We start from the raw sequence: 20,371 nt of genomic DNA, 5'->3' as shown, positions 1-20,371 counted from the left end.
GAGCAGAATGACACTATATTAGATAGATAGATAGATAGATAGATAGATAGATAGATAGATAGATAGATAGATAGATAGATAGATAGATAGATAGATAGATAGAAGGTTCATGATTTTAAAACGAATGTGAAAAAGACTCTTGCTACATACAACCACACAGGCTAAGTTCAGATTTTCCTGATCTGTTGTATCCTGCTCCGGAGCCCACCATACATTAAACATTTCTTCATTTCTCCACATACTGTATTAGGGACCTTTACAAAGCTAAGAGAACCAACTTCATAAGCAAAGTAAGCCTTGCCAGAATGAAGCGGTTCTTTATCAAGCGGTGGCTCTATGAAGAACTCAGTCAAGTGTCATTTTCGACCTTTTCATTTTTAAGCGCGCACAATAGTGCTCCAATTTTCGAAACCCGTTCATTTGGTTTGCTTTGTATCTTGCGATACGCTTAAGTTTAACTTATAATTAGACTGACTTACACAAACGTTTAGCCAAACCCACAGTAATTTAAGGCAAAGTCCCACAATATTTGTTTGGCTCTTTCCTCAGGCTACTAGCAACAATTTGCTATTTATTTGACGGACACCTGCACATTAGAAATGACTGCGCTCTCTGATGTTTAAAAAAGGCACTTCATTAAATTCAGCAAACAGTAGTTTTCTTTCTAATTAATTCAATGACTCATTACAGGTAATATTTATTTTTAATTTGTGATGTCTTGTCTTATATCTTTAGAATTAATAACAACGTGTTCGTAAAATCGAATACTGTAATAGGAAGTAATTTATTTCATTGATACTGTGCGCTGAACTGCACGCAATTCTGTTTTCTCTTTATCGCTCTAATTAAAATGTGAGTGAGCATTATTTACAATGAAAAATTGCTTAGAATTAATCAATCTTCATTTGCATTGATTTGCTTAGAAGATGCTTTTATCCATAGCGACTTACAGAAGAAGTCAACATAACCGAGTGATCGGCAGTCTGAGGGACTATTTGTACATAAGAGTTATGGGCAAGGTTACAAAATTAACCATCATGTGAAGACAATTCGGATTTAGAATTCCTATGGTACAAAAACCTCAGTTAGACAGAAATTGATAGAAGAAGAAAATCTTCAAAATCTTAGGGACTCAGCATTTTGGATGGAGGTGGGCTGCTGGTTCCACCAGCTTGGAGCTACACATGAAAAGAGTGATGCCACACTAAATACTATGGACAACCTGAAGGATTAATGGGACATTTCTACTGGGCATGACAGAGAGGTGTACCTCCTACTTTCTCCTGAAAGTCAAATAAGGGTGTGTGTTACATGGGCTTTGATTACCTATTTTAATTTTGGAATGTAATGCATCATTGAATAAACAAGCCAATTTTATCTTTAAAAAAAAGATTTGATGCCAGGCACAGGTGATATTATCAAATGTCATTCATCAGTGAACCTGAGGGGGTGAGAAGGAGCAGAAGACCACATAAATGCCTCCATACAGGTGCTGACCTACTGTTTACTCTACAGGCAAACATCAAGGATTTGAACCTAAAGTGGGGAGCAGAGACTCAGTCGAGGTATCTGAGGGGAGGAGTGCCATTTGCCCACTTTGGCTCGTTGAATCATGACTTACATGGGCATGTCACAATAGTTAGTCCTGCTATCTAAAAGTCTTTGGAGCCTGGGCTCAAATTCATACCAGTTTTCTTTTTCCACTCAGCTTTCCTCCATCAGTGCAAGAGCATAAATGGTTAGACTTATGTAATTTGGCCATGTGTGAGCGAGTATGCTATGCGACTCTTCAATTCCACCCGGGGGAGTAAATGCGAACATTAATTTTATTTTAATTCTTTTCATTTTTATTACTATTTAATTTAATATTGTTTCTTTGTATCAGTATACTGCTGCTGGATTATGTGAATTTCCCCTTGGGATTAATAAAGTATCTATCTATCTATCTATCTATCTATCTATCTATCTATCTATCTATCTATCTATCTATCTATCTATCTATCTAATGCGCTAGTATCCCTTTGGGTTTGTTTCTGCCTCATCGTTATGTTTCTGGGATAGGCTTCAGCTCCAATAAGTTTGTCATGGTGATGTCAGGGCTCAAAATGTGGATGGATGGTTGATAAATAATAACATGTGGCACAAAGGTGAATTATGTGACCATACAGCTGTCCACAACCCTGTAAGTGATCTAGAAAATACAACCACAGATGTGAAAAAAGATTTAGTATTTAAAATGAATGTTGCTTGTTCAGATGAAATTGAGAAAAAACAAGAAAGAAATAAAACTGTGCTTTGGTCTCAAGTGATACCATCTTAGGAGATCTTCCAGGCTAAGTTTAATGGAGACCAGACGAGGTGGAGTTACAATGCTATGGCTGGGATTCTGTTTATCTGCCTCATTCTTTGTGATCTTGTTTTGGGGGTTTTTGGGGTCACCTGAGGGATGTCATTTTTGAAATTTAAGTGGCACACTCTGCAATCCAAACCATACTGACTCTCACCTACCTCTGTGCTATGTACACTGTTTTGGTAACTCAAGGGACACATGCTCCACACAACAAGGGGGAACCCCACCACGTCATTGATTTTTAATACAATTGAATGCATGCTTTGGATGCCATTTATGAAACTCAAGTGGTGCTTGCTTCACACCATTTTGACCCCCAGATCCTTCCATCCATGCTATGGTAACTCAAGAGGCACACTCTGGGCAATGAGGGCTGCCACCTTGGGTTCTATAAGAGCTTAGATCAGCACTGCTTTTGCTCACCATTCTTTGCTGACTATCTTCATCTTTTACTGTAGTTCTGACCTTTGCTCTTTTTACATCAATTGTTGTCTCTCATATTGGTCTTGACCTCCATGGTTTTCTTTTTTTTTGTATCTTTTTTTCTAGAAATGTGTATTTACTTGTATATTTTGTATTCATATTTAGAGAAAAGCCAAGCAAATGGCACCTTTTATTGGCTAACCAAAAAGATTACAATATGCAAGCTTTCGAGGCAACTCAGGCCCCATCTTTACATCTTGCCTGAAGAAGGGCCCTGAGTTCCTTTAAAAGCTTACATATTGTAATCTTTTTAGTTAGCCAATAAAAGGTGTCATTTTGCTTGGCTTTTCTCTGCATTCATAATGGTACAACACCCTAGTATTCGTATTTGTATATTTTACACATCCAATGACTTGGGATGTGATGTAAATATGTGGAATTACAGTTGTGTAACTATTTGTATGGTTTGTCTTGCTCCCCCCAAACCTGATGGTCCCATACACTGTCAGACACCCCATTTCGGGATTTGAGCACTTAGGTGGACTGGCATTCTGCCATTTTTGCTGCCTAATCTAATTCTTCTGCTGCAGGAATCAAAAGCAAGTAAAACAAAATGCAGCAGATGCAGCTGGTCAGATCTTGTTGCCTTCACACACATAAATTAAACAATGCGTAGGGACAGAATTAAAAATAGAAATAATAAAGAAACGTCTGGAAGTGAATGTTTGGAAACAACGGTGGTTTAAAGGCATTGCAAAAATGGCATTTGCAAAACTACACTATGATTTCAATATTTTCAAGAGTGAATGATTAAATGTGTCGGATTTGCTTTATCAAAATAAACCCACTTATCATAGCAGCTACTGTAACTACAGTATTAGTAAAGATGGATAGAAGCAATAGACATAAATCACAGCAATAATTTCAAAACAATAAACAAAAATACAGCCAATGACATTTTCATAGACACAGTAATCAAAAAATCAGTTAACATACAGAGACAAATTAGAGATACAGATGAAAATGAATCAGCATTAGAGCTGACAGATTACGCTACACAATATCCAGTTCTTATCCCCTAGAGCAAATCCCAATTCCAAGAACATCACAGGGGAACTGGTAGTTTTTTTTGCACCTATAGACATCCCTAAGGACGTCTTAACAGGCCAGGGAACGCCTTTCACCTCTGAGACATTTAGAGAGTTTGCCAAAATTATCAAAATTAAGCACTCAGCATATCCTCCTCCAACTGATGGTCAAGTAGAGCAATTCAATCAGACGCTCAGACAGATATTGTGCAAGGTGGTCAGCGAGGACAGATGGAACTGGGATCAATTACTTCCCTTTGCTCTATTTGCTTACAAGGAGGTCCCAAATGCCTCTATGGGCTTCTCCCCTTTTGAGATGTTATACAGACGACAATATAACTACTATATAATATTCTAAAAGAAGGCTGGGGGGATGAGGCACTCCCTTCCATAAATATTCTTGAGTATATCACACAATTATGTGATAGAGTTGCAAAAATTCAACCTATTTTAAAGGAAAATGTGGAGCATGTGGAAACAGCACAGGCCAACGTTATGACCGTGGCCTAATGCTCTGTGAGTTCCATCCTAGGGACCATGTCATGGTCCTCATTCTCACTCCCCATTCTAAATTATTGTCCTATTGGCAGAGTTCCTACAAAATTAAGGAAAAAAATGGATTGGTCTGTTCTTTGTTGAAACAATTGAATCTCCGGCCTCCTGAACGAGCATATCATATCAATCTCTTAAAATCATGGAAGGAAAGGGAGCCTAATCACTATTCTGAACAATCTTGTTCTTTCTTAGCCCACCAAGGTGACCTTAATTTCAGAACCAATGTGACACCTAAACAGCGACAAGAGCTTGAAGCAGCCATCTTGTCTGTCCCGGAAGTGGTGAATGAGAGACCTGGTGGGACCTCTCTGATTGCTCATGATATCATTACAGAACCAGGGGTAGTCATTCAAGAAAGCCCATACTGCCTCCTGGAAGCAACACATAGGGAAATGGAACTTGAAATCAAATGAATGCTGGAACTTGGTGTAATTGAGGAAATTTTAGTTCCTGGCCTAACCCTTTCATATTGGTCCCAAAGCCGGATGAGAGTTGACACTTTTGCAATGACCTCTGCTGACTTAGTCAAGTCTCAAGATGCTTATCTCAATGAACTCTCGAATGGCTTGGTAAAGCTCAGTTTTTGACAATGCTGGACATGATGAAAGGTTACTGGCAAATTTCTTTAATAGAATCCGCTAAGGAAAAGATCACATTTAGTACCTTTAGTGGTCACTAGCAGAATCAAATCCTCCCATTCAGATTGCATGGACCCCCAGCGACTTTCCAACATCTGGTGGATAGAGTCCTATGTCTCCACAATTCCTACAGTGCCACCAACCTGGATGACAGATTATTGTCATCTACTTAAGCACCTGGGAGGAACACATCCAGCATGTTCATGACATGCGTCTGACATTAAACAAAGCCACAGAAATGTTATTTTGGATTGATGCGAAATATTTAGGCTACTTGGTGGATAGTGCTACAGTATGTCCACAGTGCACCAAGGTTGATGCCATCATGAAATGATCCCATCTGAAAACAAGCAGTAAATACAAGCATTCTTACAGTTAGTGAGGTACTACTGCCAGTTTGTTCCCTGCTTCTCTGAGTGGCCAGTGCCCTTGACAGACTTAAAGATGTAGGCTCCTAATTCAGTGGCATGAGATATTAAAACAAAAGTTTCATTCTGTGACTTGAAACAGGTTCTTATGTCTGCACCTATTTTGTCTGCTCCTGATTTTTCTGTGCTTTTCATTCTCCAGACCGATGGTTTGGACACAGGCCTTTTTGCTGTATTCATCCAAAAGGTCGATGGTGTAGAACACCTCACCATGTATCTGAGCCAGAACCTGCTGAAGTGAGAGACCAGGAGTGTGGCGGTGGAACATGAAACCTTGGTGATCAAATAGGATATTAGCCAAATGAGGTACTACCTACCTGGCCGTGAGTTCACTTTGGTTATAGGCCCTGCATCCCTCCAGTGGACGGCTTTGTATCTGTCACCCTGGACCTGCCTCTTCCTGCCTGGCCTGTGTTTAACCAGGTGTCGCCATTTTGGAGCAGTCACTTTGAGACTCACATTTATAAAGATGTCTTTTTTGCCTTTTTTCAATGTGTTAATAACTCACTTTTATTTTCATTTATATAGAGGGTTTGTCCTGTGGGTGCCCAAAACCTTTATTTTTACACACACACTCACCGGCCACTTTATTAGGTACACTTTGCTAGTACCGGATTGGACCCCCTTTGGCCTTCAGAACTGCCATAATTCTTCATGGTATTGATTCAACAAAGTGTTGGAAACAATTCTCATGGGTTTTGGTCAATATTGACTTGACAACGGAGTTGCTGAAGGTTTGTTGGCTGCACATCCATGATGCAAATCTTTTGTTGCACCACATCCCAAAGATGCTCTATTGGATTGAGATCTGGTGACTGTGGAGGCCATTTGAGTGCAGTGAGCTCATTGTCACATTCAAGAAGCAAGTTTGAGATGATCTCAGCTGTATGACATGTCATGTTATCCTGCTGGAAGTACAGTAGTGATAAGAAGATGGGTACACTACAGTCATAAAGGGATGGTCATAGTTTGCAACAATACTCAGGTAGACTGGGGCATTTAAACAATGCTCAATTTGTACTAAGGGGTCCAAAGTGTGCCAAAAAAATATTCCCCATACCATTAAACCATCACCACCAGCCTGAGCAGTTGATGCAAACCAGGATGGATCCATGCTTCATGTTGACACCAGATTCTAACCCTACCATCCAACTGTTGCAGCAAAATTGAGACTCAACAGACCAGCCAACGTTTGTTCCAATCTTCTGTTGTCCAATTTTGTCAGCCCATGAGAATTTCAACCACAGTTTCCTATCCTTAGCTGACAGGAGTGGAACCCAGCGTGGTCTTCTGCTGCTGCAGCCCATCTGCTTAAAAGATTAAATGAGTTGTGCGTTAAGAGATGCTCTTCTGCATGCCTCATTTGTAACAAGTGGTTATTTGAGTTATTGTTGTCTCTTCTATCAGCTTGAACCAGTCTGAACATTCAACTCAGACCTCTGGCATCAACAAGGCAGAACTGCTGCTCACTGGATATTTTCTCTTTTTCAGACCATTCTCTGTAAACCCTAGAGATGGTTGTGCATGAAAATCCCAGTACATCAGCAGTTTCTGAGATACTCAGACCAGCCCATCTGACACCAACAACCATGCCATGTTCAAAGTCACTTCAGTCATCTTTCTTCCTCATTTTTATGCTCGGTTTGAACTTCAGCAAGTTATCTTGAAAAGGTCTACAGGCCTAAATGCATTGAGTTGCTGCCATGTGATTGGCTGATTAGATATTTGCGTTATATACAGTATATCCATTCTGGATCGATAGTTTCACATTTTTGACAAGGAAATGTCTGATGCCTTCAGATTTGCTTGTCACTTATATCTGCTGAGCATTCAAGTCTGAAATAAGTTCACTTACTTCTGTATGCAGCCACTTGAAATGCAGTTATTTGAAATGACTGCTGTTATATAACAACCAAGTAAGCCATTATTTACATGTTGGAAGGAATTATAATAACATGAATGCAAACCAAAGTTAAATGACAAACTATGCAAGACTTTCAAGTATCAACTGATATACATGTAAATGTCATTAATAAATATTGCAACAATTTTGTAATTAATTTGAGAAAATTAATGGCAATTGCACACATCACAATAAGAAATTACAACAAATTAACTTTTATTTCTTTTGAATATTCTTTAAGAAACACTTATAGTAGAGAAAACAACAAATGCAAATATCTCAGGTGTAAAATGCTGCAAGTCCTGTAGAACAATATAAGTTTTATGTTAATGAGTACGACATAATTATCCACAATTGGAAACTCCAGCAAACCCCAGTAATTGGAAATCCTGGAAATATAAGGAAAAAAAGAACTGCAAAAGTTAAAAAATTACAAAGAATACAATAGATGTTCAATAATTAGAAGAACTTAAAGCAGTGGAATGGTGAGGCTGCAGGGAGTAGAGTTGGTGAAGGTGGATGAGTTTAAATACTTGAGATCAACAGTACAGAGTAACGGGGATTGTGGAAGAGAAGCGAAGAAGAGAGTGCAGGCAGGGTGAATGGATGGAGAAGAGTGTCAGGAGTAATTTGTGACAAACGGGTATCAGCCAGACTGAAAGGAAGGTCTACAGGATGGTAGTGAGACCAGCTACTGTATGTTATATGGGCTATAGACGGTGGCACTGACCAGAAAGCAGGAGACAGAGCTGGAGGTGGCAGAGTTAAAGATGCTAAGATTTGCATTGGGTGTGACGAGGATGGATAGGATTAGAAATGAGGAAATTAGAGGGTCAGCTCATGTTGGGCAGTTGGGAGACAAAGTCAGAGAGGCGAGATTGCATTGGTTTAGACATGTGCAGAGGAGAGATGAGGGGTATATTGGGAGAAGGATGCTAATACAGTTGCCAGGTAAGAGAAAAAGAGGAAGGCCTAAGCAAAGGTTTATGGATGTGGTGAGAGAGGACATGCTGGTGATGGGTGTAACAGAACAAGATGCAGAGGACAGAAAGATATGGAAGAAGATGATCCGCTGTGGCGACCCCTAACAGGAGCAGCCTAAAGAAGAAGAAGAAGAAGAAAAAGAAGAAAGCAGTTGTGACTTCTTCTCGGAGGGGATGTCAAACTTGGTGAGCGCTGTCGCCAATCTCGTCACCTGAGGATGTTAGATTACATGACTAGAATTCGCTTGTGATGACAGATTACCCAAATCCAAGATGACTTTCCAGCACAGATCGTAAAAGAATCGCGTGTACTCCCCCTTTTTTGACAGCCAATAATGTGGCCCCTGACAGGGTTGTTGTTTTTTTTTTCCCATTCTTGTGTGGTACGTAAAGCACAAGATATCAGACAGACGAGTCTATTTTCTGTTTGTGAGGTCCAAACTTCCAGTGCTTCTTATTTTATATGAATTGAACTCACAGGTGAGTGCTCATTGGTCGTCAGCTCTCACGTGCACAGAGCCCGCCCCTACAGCTTAAGAGAGAATCTAACCTGCTTGATTTGGTCGGGGTGAGCTGAAGAATGATCCGACTTAGCTTCTGGGGCTGTCAGATTAGATGACAGACCTTCTCAGGAGCGACCGCTGACTGCCTCTAAGATTTTGTACATGAAGCCTGTGACTAAAAGTCGGCAGAGAAGTCTTATCATGTGACATGCCCTTTCTGGATGAAATACTACTAAGAGATAGCAAAGCATAGGAAAACAATAAAATACTCCAAATATGGACATAATCTAGCACTCCAAAGACGGTAATGTTAAAAATGTGCAAAACAGGAATTTATGAATAAGTGCACTGGATAAGCTGTCTAATATGCTTAAATTCAACTATTGGTAAAGGCTGCAGAAATTAAATATGCAAGCAAAAGGTACACACTGGATGTGTATAAATGCTCTGTACTTTCCAATCAGAAAATGGTGGAAATGGAAATGCAGGAGTACCAAAACGCGGCAGAAGACCTGTTAGGCTAAATAATTCTCCTCCAGTCTGGGGGGCTTCTGCTACTCTTCATCTGGCTGCAGTGCTGATTCCATTACACTCCCCGAGCCAACTGCTGATTTAGCTTTAGCCTGGAGGTCCCCCTAAAAGAGACTACATTCAAGTCGTTATTCACATGTTTGCACTCTTCCTCACCGGGTTTGGAGTTTTAGTGATACTTCTTACACCATCTGCAACACCTGGCTATACATCAGGGGTGTCAAACTCAGATCACAGAGATCACTTCTTTCTAGCCACTTTCTCCATTAGTTACCAATTACTGCTGCTAATGGAGCATACTGTGTCCCCTTGATTTTAATTGACTTCCACTTTAATTGTTTCATTATTTTTTCAACAGCAAAGCAATAATGAGACGTAAAGTAAACCGACAGATGACCAGGATCACTGAGATTGCCTTTTCACCTGTGTATCCATCACACATCTGCCTTTAATAAAATATTTGAAAAACAAACAAAAAAAAAAAGAAATATTAATCTGCTCTGGTATACAAAGCATATGGACGGTGATCTCAGAAAAAAAACAACATATTGGAAATGCTTGGTTGGCCAGAATGAGAACACTAAAAAATGGCGTAAAATTAAATAACGGGCTTTCATTGGCAGCTACAGTAAATAGGAGATTGGTTAGGAGCAAAAATGGTGGCCCTCCAAGACAGCCATTTAAGGAAATAAAAAAACAACTGAACCAGCCAAATAAAATTAAGATGAAACACATCTGTTAAATCAGCTGCAGTAATTGGTTACTAATTAAGGAGGTGAATGGAATGAAAAGCTGATGCTACTGCAGCCCCCCAGGACCTGAGATTGACACCCCTGCTGTACATTATAAGAATATACAGGGCCTTCGGAAATATTTCACAAGCCCCTTCATTTTTGCACATTTTGTTATGTTTCAGTATTCTGCTACAGTGCCTCGCAGTTAGGAGACCCGGGTTCGCTTCCCGGGTCCTCCCTGCGTGGAGTTTGCATGTTCTCCCCGTGTTTGCGTGGGTTTCCTCTGGGCGCTCCGGTTTCCTCCCACAATCCAAAGACATGCAGGTTAGGTGGATTGGCGATTCTAAATTTTCAAAAGTGGGTGTGCTTTGTGTGTGTGTGTGTCCTGCGGTGGGTTGGCACCCTGCCCAGGATTGGTTTCTGCCTTGTGCCCTGTGTTGGCTGGGATTGGCTCCAGCAGACCCCCGTGACCCTGTATTCGGATTCAGCGGGTTAGAAAATGGATGGATGGATGGATTCTGCTACAGTCATATGCAAGTGGATGATCTGTCAGGCAGACTGCAGTTTGTGAGACAGGAGCACCACAAGGAACCATCCTGTCAACTTTTCTGTTCACTCTGAACACCTCTGACTATAAATAAAACACCAGGCCAAGTCACTGGCAGAAGTCCTCAGATGATTCTGCACTTATGGGATGTTCTGGTAAAGGGGATGACAAAAAGTATAGGAGTCAGGAGGAGAACCTTGTTTCTTGGTGTAAAGAGAATTGTCTGCAATGTAACATCAGCAAAACCAAGGAACTGCTTATTGACTTTCACTGCACCAAACAGCCTCTATGTCCAGTCACTATTCGAGAAGAGGATGTAGAGGTGGTCTACTCCTACAAGTATTTGGGGGGCCATATTAAAAGAATCATCTCATAACACTGAAGAACTATGTAAGAAAGGACAGAGCAGACATCCTTCACATCTTCGACAACTCTGTGATGGCCAGTGTGGTGTGTTGGGCTGGTAACGTCACTTCCGTAGAGGTCCTTATTCTTAAATTTCAGCACCAGTACACTTCTTCTCCTCTCCTCAGGCATCCTCTCACTTTCCAAGATTCCATTTAACAATCTGGTTAAAAATTCCACTGCTATCTCTCCTAAACACCTCCATGCTTCCACAGGTATGTCATCTGGACCAACAGCCTTTCCATTTTTCATCCTCTTCATAGCTGTCCTTACTTCCTCCTTGCTAATCCGTTGCACTTCCTGATTCACTATCTCCACATCATCCAACCTCTTCACCTCCTTCCTGTTTCCTTGTTTGTGCGTCCTTTTCCCTCTTTACCCTAACCTGCTGCACATCTTTTCCAGCTCAGTCCCTCTGTCTAGCCAATCAGTACAGGTTCTTTTCTCCCTCTTTATTGTCCAGCCTCTCATACAACTCATCATATTCCTTTTCTTTAGCCTTCACCACCTCTCTCTTCACCTTGCACCTTATCTCCTTGTACTCTTGTCTACTTTCTGCATCTCTCTGAATTTCCCACTTCTTCTTTGTAATCCTCTTCCTCTGTATACTCTCCTGTACTTCTCCATTCCACCACCAGGTTTCCTTTTCCAGGTTTTCAGGTTGGGGTTGATTTGATTTTAACTTTGTTAAGTTTGACTTGATTGTATGGAATTTGATATGCTTTTAATAAATTCAATAACAGATCACTCATAACACATGCGTCTTGACCTAGCAACACCAAAAGTTGTCTGCTATTTCTACTTCACCTACAGATTCCTGATATAAAGAGAATGCCCAAGGAATCACTCTAGCTTATGACTTTCTTGTATCAACTACATTTCATACTCAGTTTGAAGCTCAAGACAAACAACCTTTCATCAAATAACTGGGGGCTTTTATCAGACGTCGACAAAATTGTTGGTTCCCCTCCATGAAAAAGAAGAAAACCCACAATTGGCACCCATCATTGCTTATTCTATATTCAATAATAGTCAGACTTTGCATTAAAGTATTGATTCAATAGAATATTTCAAATAACATCACAAATGAAGATGGCAAGGACAGCAATGATTGGATCCTTAACCTAATATTTTGTTGCACAACCTATAGATGCAATCACTGCTCACAAGCGATTCCTGGAGCTCTCCATGAGACTTCTGCTCCCGTCCACAGGTCACTTGGCTCACCTTTCCTGAGAAAAATGCTCCAGCAGGGTCAGGTTTGAAAGGGGTCTCTTCTCCGGACTGCATGTTTCAGTTCTTTCCATAGATGTTCAATAGGATTCAAGTCAGGGCTCATAGAAGGCCACTTCACTATACTCCAATGGCATCCTCTTTAATAAAAGCCCTGTGTGCGTCCAGGTGTCCGTGTGTGTGTGTCTTTTGGTGAAGTGCGCATGCGCGAGGCTCGGTGCGACACACATGACCGGCACCGTGGACGCACACACACTGGAAGTTGGGCGCACAGTGAATCACGTAGCCAAGGCCGCGCATGATAAACAAATAAAGGACAGCATTGCTGGGGAGAGTGCTGATTGGGTAGTCGCGGCCGTGCACATAAAATCCATTGCTGGGGAGACGTTTACTAACTAACTATCTAATAACAACATGCCACCCAAAAAAAAGGACACATCAAGCAGGACAAAAGACCCAGACTCTCAAATCGTATATAAGTAACATCTCCTGGAAGAACGGTCAGCTCAGCAAGTAAACATCAACAAAAGAAAGGCTGAAAGACAAAGAAAAATACGAGCAGATAGATCGATTGAAAAAATGAAAATGAGCGTCAGAATATTCCTTGTGTTGATTTGGCTCTATCCTCTACTAATTTCCCCTTTACCACTAGAAGGCGACAATTTCCAGTTACATTAGCCTTTGCCATAACAATTAATAAAGCTCAAGGACAAACCTTAGAAAAAGTTGGCATTTACTTGCCAGAACCAGTATTTAGCCACGGTCAGTTATATGTTGCATTATCAAGAGTTTGAAGTTTTACAGATGTTGTTGTCAATGTTGTAGATGGTCCTGAACAAGGCAAACTGTTGCCAAACTCAGACAGAGTATTCGCAAAAAATGTTGTCTATAATGAAATTTTATTGAAAAATTTCCTGATGTAAAAAAATAAAAACATTTTCCTAAATATCTTCTTCAGATATTGTGTATTACAGATTGTTGTAAGGTTTTACACTAAGGCAATATTAATTAAACTTACTGTATTGTCATATACGTTTCTATTTTATTTTTAATATTATTTTACTTTAGGCTTCTTGCAAAAATATTTTTAACAAAAAAATTAAGAGAGCAAACAGAATGAGGTCAGGGTCCCTTGCCATTTAATATAGACTGTTCCTACTAATGTTTATGCACTACTGTTCTAGCGCCCGTTATTGTAACAGGCTTAATGTCTAGTATATATATAAACAAGTAAAAAGTGAAAGTTCTATGTGCATGTATTCATCCATCCCCAGTTATGAAACCCCTAATTAAGATCTGGTCCAACCAATTAACTTCAGATGGCTCATACTGTAATCAGTTGATTAGGGTCCACCTGTGTCACATGATCAGTCACATGATATCTGTGTAAACAGACCTGTTCTGAAAAGTGTCTGAGTCTGCAACCCTACTAAGCAAGCAATATGAAGACCAAGGAGCACTCCACACAGGTCAGAGACAAAGTTGTGGAGAGAAGTAGAGATCAAGGTTGGGTTATAAAAAAATATCCCAAACTATGAATATCCCCCCATTAAATCCATTACAACCAAATGCAAAGAGTATGGCACCACTACAAACCTGACAAGAGAAGGCCGCCCACCAAAACTCACAGACAACGGCACCAGGGGTAACACTGAAGGAGCAGCAAAGATCCACAGCTGAGATGGGAGTATCTGTCCATAGCCGTACACTCTGTAGTTGCGACGTTTTCCAGTTTCCCAAAATTGAGCTGCTACTGGGTGGGCAAGGTAAGATCAGCATGAGTCAAACATGTAACAAAAGACATTTCTCAGTTCAATAAAGTTTGTTTTAGAAAGGTCTGGTGAAAATTCAAAGCAAAACAGTTCACACAAAAATAGACAAAAAAGTTATTACACACACAGGGAAAAAGACAAAAAAGGAAAAATATTTCTTCTGCAAAGTTAGTTTATTCTTGTTAAACTTCAGTTACTTTCTACACTTAAAGGTGGTGTTATTTCTCTATGGCAAACTTACATATGCTTTACTTATTACATTCTCTACATTGTATGGCACATTCAATATGGTCAATATGATACAATTTGGGATACAATTTGAAACTCTTTGCCCTCCAACTGCAAGGCAGATCATAAACTGGGACTAATCTGTAGTCAGAGGGACAAGAAATTATGAGAAAATTCAATTTCACTATAGGGAATATAATAGATTCTCCCATAGACTATGCATTTTAATACAACTAACAACATTTTAACACAATTTAACATAACCTAACTAATGTAACTAACAAATGGCTGCAAAGGGTGGGGCTTTATGGAAGAGTGGCCAGAAAAAAAGCCATTGCTTAAAGAAAAAAATAAAACACTTTTGGAGTTTGCCCAATAGCATGTGGCAGATACCCTAAGCACATGGAAGAAGGTTCACTAGTCTGATGAGACTAAAATTGAACTCTTTATCCATCATGGGAAACACCATTCATGTGGATCAAACTCAACACTTCCCATCACCCCGAGGAAACCATTTCAATAGTGAATTATACTGGTGGCAGCGTCATGCTGTTGGGATGATTTTCTTTGGCAGGGACAGGAAAGCCAGTCAGGATGGAAGTAAAGATGGGTGGCACTATATACAGGGCAGTTCTTGAGGAGAAACCTGCTTGAGTCTGCCCAAGATTTCAAACAGTGATGAAGGGACAATGAATGACCCCAAACGTACTGCTAAAGCTCCACTGGCGTGGTTTAAAGGGAAACATTGAAATGTTCTGGATTGGCCGAGTCAAAGCCCAGAACTCAGTCCAATCTGTGGCACGTCTTGAAAATCGCTGGACACCAACACAACCCATTGAACTTGAAGGTGTTGGATCAGATTTGTGTTGTGGACTCGGCAGAAATCCCAGTGGTTGGATGTGCTAAGCTAATGGGGCCATTCCCCAGGAGACTTTCAGATAGAATTGCAGCAAAAGGGGGTTTTACAAAGTATTGACAGTGGGGGTGAATACCTATGCACCAGGGCCATCTTAATGCATGGGCATGCTGGGCAGTTTTCCAGGGGCCCCATGAGCATAGGGGCACCATGCTAATCTACTGTATGTATGTTGTGACTTGCTGTCACTAAATAAATTATATACTATATTATACTATAAATATTTGTTACTGTGTTACAAGTGGACATTGGCATTCACCTCTGATTTAGTATCACGGTCACCTCTGCAGCCTCACCTGCAGGTATGTGTACGGATCTCACGCACTAAAACCTAAAAGCGTATATATGTTAACGTCACCTCAACTCAATTCTCTGCGAAGAAATTTCGCAAATGTTTGTGCTGAATGCTTGATTAATAATAAAGAATTCACAATAATTTCATACTGTGTTATCTTCGTCTGTATGGTTTACCAATTGAGTATCATTTACAAGTTGAAATTTTTGTGTTTTCCGAGGCTTGTGTTATATTGTTCAGACGTTTGTGCTGATTAATCTTTGCTGTACAACATGTTTTTTAATGTTTAAACACTGATTTTGTTGGAAGTACCAATACAATTAATATATGTTGAATTTTATCGACCATTTATATTTTTATTCCTGTGAGTGGTTGTATTGATAGGGGCCTCAGTGCACTGCTTTGCCCGGGGGCCTATAATGCTGTTATGACGGCCTTGCTATGCACACACAGGATTTCTGCTTTTTGGTCTTAATTATTGTTTGTGTCACAAACCAGTGTGTTTCTTCGTGCCGGTCCCAAGCCCGGATAAATGGGGAGGGTTATGTCAGGAAGGGCATCCAGTGTAAAATTTTGCCAAATCAATATGCGGACAACAATTTTGGATGATCCGCTGTGGCAAACCTTAACGGGAGCAACCGAAAGAAGAAGAAGAAGAAGAAGAAGAAGAAGAGGTCTTAATTATTGTTTGTATCACAATAGAAAATATCTTTCACTTTCAAAGTGGTAATTTCATCATCATCTGTGTGCTGCCACAAATCTCCATTTTATCTGGACTGTACAGTATAAGCAAATAGCTTTTTGTTGTTGGTCACCACAAAGAGCACTCTATGAAATTAAAGATTGTTCTGACTTGTTTGGTTTCAACATCATTGTGGTGGTGCGTGCAAGGAAACTGATATCATTATAGCTGGTAAACAATTTTATTCAATGTAGCCTTTTTGTTTGTCAGGGCCAAATTTTGTAATCAATATTTTACTCACTTTTACTGAACCAATTTCCTTCAAACTTTGCTTGCATGCTGATCTCCAGTGATCAGTTTTGACTCAGGATCTGTGCGTTAATTATGTTAAGTTTAAATTTCTCATTTCCTTATATTATATTTTTAGTGATTACACATATATATTGTACTTTTAGCCAACACACACATATATATGAAAAGTTAACAGTTTTGGAGAAGTGGTTAGCGTGTTGGACTTCCAATCAAGCCAATGTATCCATCCATTATCCAACCTGCTGTATCCTAATTACAGGGTCACGGGGGTCTGCTGGAGGCCAATCCTATGGCACAAGGCAGGAAACAAACCCCGGGCAGGGTGACAGCCCACCTCAGGGTGCACACACCCACACACCAAGCACACACCAGGGACAATTTAGAATTGCCAATACACCTAACCTTCATGTCTTTGGACTGTGGGAGGAAACGCACGCAGACACGGGGAGAACATGGGAAGCAAACCCAGGTCTCCTAACTGTGAGGCAGCAGTGCTACCCACTGTGCCACCGTGCCGCCCCTATGTAGACAAATTAATTTGAAAAAAAGAAAAAAAAACGTATTTTGATTTTGAAGTTTTGTCAAACATGACAGCTAAGCAGCACTGATCAAGCAGCTAGCATGTTGGATGTTCAATCAAATGGTTGAAGGTTCGAGATCAATGTACACAAACCAATTTTTTTTATTATAACAATTTTTTCATCATTTATATACAAATCTGGTGAAATGCTCTTTTCAGTGATTTGGTGATATTGGCTCAGTGGATACAGTGTTGGACTTTTCTAACAAAGATGAAAAGTTTGATTCTCAAAATAGACAAACGCACATTTCAAGTACTTCACATGTGTAAGGTTACTCCGTGGTTAAGATTTTCTGAAAGGAGAAATGAACGTGAATGAATGTTACGTTTCACTTAAAGATCGGAGGTTCCACTCTGTCGCTAATGTCAGTTCTGTCAAATCACCCAAGTCGGTGAAAGGCACCATATGAAATACACATCTCCCAGTTCTTTTGGGTCATCCTCATCAGAATAGATATTAAAATCAAGTCCTGTAACAAAATCAAATATTCAAAAGCTTTGGTCTGTTGGTCACTCTGAGAGGAGCTATATACAATCCGTATTGCTGGCTTGTTTGCACTGAGCTTCATTGGACTGATGTCTTTTAGAGACGTCATCATGATTCCTACAATAAACTCCATCCATCCATCCATTTTCCAACCCGCTGAATCTGAACACAGGGTCATGGGGGTCTGCTGGAGCCAATCCCAGCCAACACAGGGCACAAGGCAGGAACCAATCCTGGGCAGGGTGCCAACCCACCACAGCCTACAATAAACTCCCACTTTATAAACAAATAGTTTAGGCCTTTGGAACACCTTAAAAGGAACAATATAAAATAAATATTGCTAACTTGTCCGCAGTCATCTTCACTGGATTGAGAGCTTTCTGTCTTGCCATCATTCTTTGTACAAGAAGCTCCCAGGCCACTGCATAAGCAAATAGTTTTTTACCTTTTGGACACCTTGAAAGGCACTATAAAATAAAGATATGTCACTTGCTTCTGGTCATTCAGTTCAGAATAGTTTTATTGGTGTTTGGTGATCTTCACTCCTGTATCAAAATCCTACTTTATCATTGCGGAAACATTAAATAGCTTTGGTTTGGTGGTCATCCTGAAAGGAACTGCTGCATATACAACATAAACATTGCTTGCTTGTTTGCAGTCATTGGACTGATGAGTTTTAGGGATGTCATCACGCATCCTATAATAAACTCCTGCCTAATAAGAAAATAGTGCTGGCCTTTTAGAGACCTTAGAAGGCACTTTAAAAAAAATTAAGACTGCTCACTAGCCTCCAGTCATCTTTATCAGGATAGTTCTTTGGTTTTCAGTGGTTAGGATTTGGCACTGTCACCGCCACGACCCGGGTTCGATTCCCGGTCAGGGAATGGTGTCTCTGCTTTCTTACAGGCGGAGTGGTGGCTCTGAGGCTGGGGATTTGCAATGGCAATCGGAAGGATGCCGGTTTGAATCCCGTAAATGCCAATAGGGACTCTGCTCTGTAAGGCCCTTAACCTGCAATTGGTGAGCGCTTTGAGTAGTGAGAAAAAGTGCTTTATAAATGCAAATAATTATTATTAACGAAATCTTGTTTTACTTGTACTAATACATTAAATTACTTTGGCTTGGTAGTCACCCTGAAAGGCACTATATAAAATAAATACTGCTTACTTATTTGCCCTCATTTTTATTGGGTTGAGAGGGTTCAGTATCTTCATCACACTTCCTTTAACAGGCTCCCAGCTTATATGTACTGTATAAGCAAATACGTTTGGTGTACTGGACACCTTCAAAGGCACTATATAAAACTTATTTATGTCTTTTTGGGTTTAATCATTATTGTCATAGTGAGGGTAGCAGAGATATCAATATTGCAGCCAAAAAAACTCTTCAGTTTTACTAATGGATGGCAGGGATGGAACTGTTAAGGCATGTGAAGGATGCCTGGTGTCCTTACCCAGCCAGGATGCCCTCAGGATAGATGGACAGGGGAAGACAGCTTATACACAGCTTTATCTCCCCCAGGAGGCTCAAAACATGCCGAGTAATGGAATCCTGGGGGACAGCCCTGTTGGGTCCAGTGGGGGCCGCCAAGGGGAGCTTCATGATTGGAGAGTCCCTACATCATGGGGGAAGTGCTGACAGACCACACGTGCGGAAGATGGGGAGCACTTCCAGGGTGGCTAAAATTAAAGGAGCTGCCTGCCTCACATCGTGGAGGAGGAGGAGGAGGACGAAGCTTAGGAGAGGAGCAGCGGAGGCAGAGTGAGGCAGACAGAGAAAAAGACAACGAGTGCGCTGTATTTCTTTGTGTTGTACTTGTGGCTATGGAGGTGGCAAATCCTTATAAAAGACTAGGGGGCTTTGTCCCCTCCTTGCTTTGCACAACCAAAACCTGTGCTACGTGCCAGCCACTTTGCATCTCTGCCGTTCGCATTGTGAAGAGTGGGGCTGAACGCACCCCAAGGAGATGTGTTCGCTCCTCCGACATCCCCTCTTAAACGGTAATACAATGGGAAACAAATATAGTATTTATTTTTACCTCCTCTTTGCTTGATCAGCTGCTGGCTTGCTGCTGCTGCCGTGCCACGTGATCTGCATCTCGCACAGCGCACTTCTGTCATTTCACCTATGTTCATATATATTCGATCTCTTTTCGCTTTTACCTTTTCATCAATATTGCTTTGAAGTTTGATTCCATGTTTATTGATAATAATAATAATAACACAGGTGGCACAGTGGGTAGCGCTGCTGCCTTGCAGTTAGGAGACCCAGGTTTGCTTCCCAGGTCCTCCCTGTGTGGAGTTTGCATGTTCTCCCCGTGTGGGTGCTCTGGTTTCCTCCCATGGTCCAAAGACATGCAGGTTAGGTGCATTGGCGATTCTAAATTGTCCCTAGTGTGTGTGCGCACCCTGCCCAGGGTTTGTTTCCTGCCTTGCGCCCTGTGTTGGCTGAGATTGGCTCCAGCAGACCCCCATGACCCTGTAGTTAGGATATAGCAGAATGGATAATAATACATTTTATTTATACAAGGCGCCTTTCTGAGAACTCAAGGACACCGAACAAACAATAAAAAAATAAATAAAAAGACACATTATAAACAACTTAAAACATCAGAAAAAATAGAAGATGTGAAAATGAAAACCAAACAAAGCCACTGTAATCATAAAGAAAAAAACATTTTAAACAGATGCATTTTAAGTTTACATTTGAAGGTTGAAAATGATTTGATATTTCTAATCTCAGTAGGTAATGAATTCCAGAGCTTGGGAGCAGAACGAC

This window comes from Polypterus senegalus, chromosome 3 (assembly GCF_016835505.1).
Source record: "Polypterus senegalus isolate Bchr_013 chromosome 3, ASM1683550v1, whole genome shotgun sequence".
In the NCBI taxonomy this organism is placed as follows: Eukaryota; Metazoa; Chordata; class Cladistia; order Polypteriformes; family Polypteridae; genus Polypterus; species Polypterus senegalus.
The sequence above is the reverse complement of the archived record's forward strand: the minus strand, read 5'-3'. Positions refer to the sequence as shown.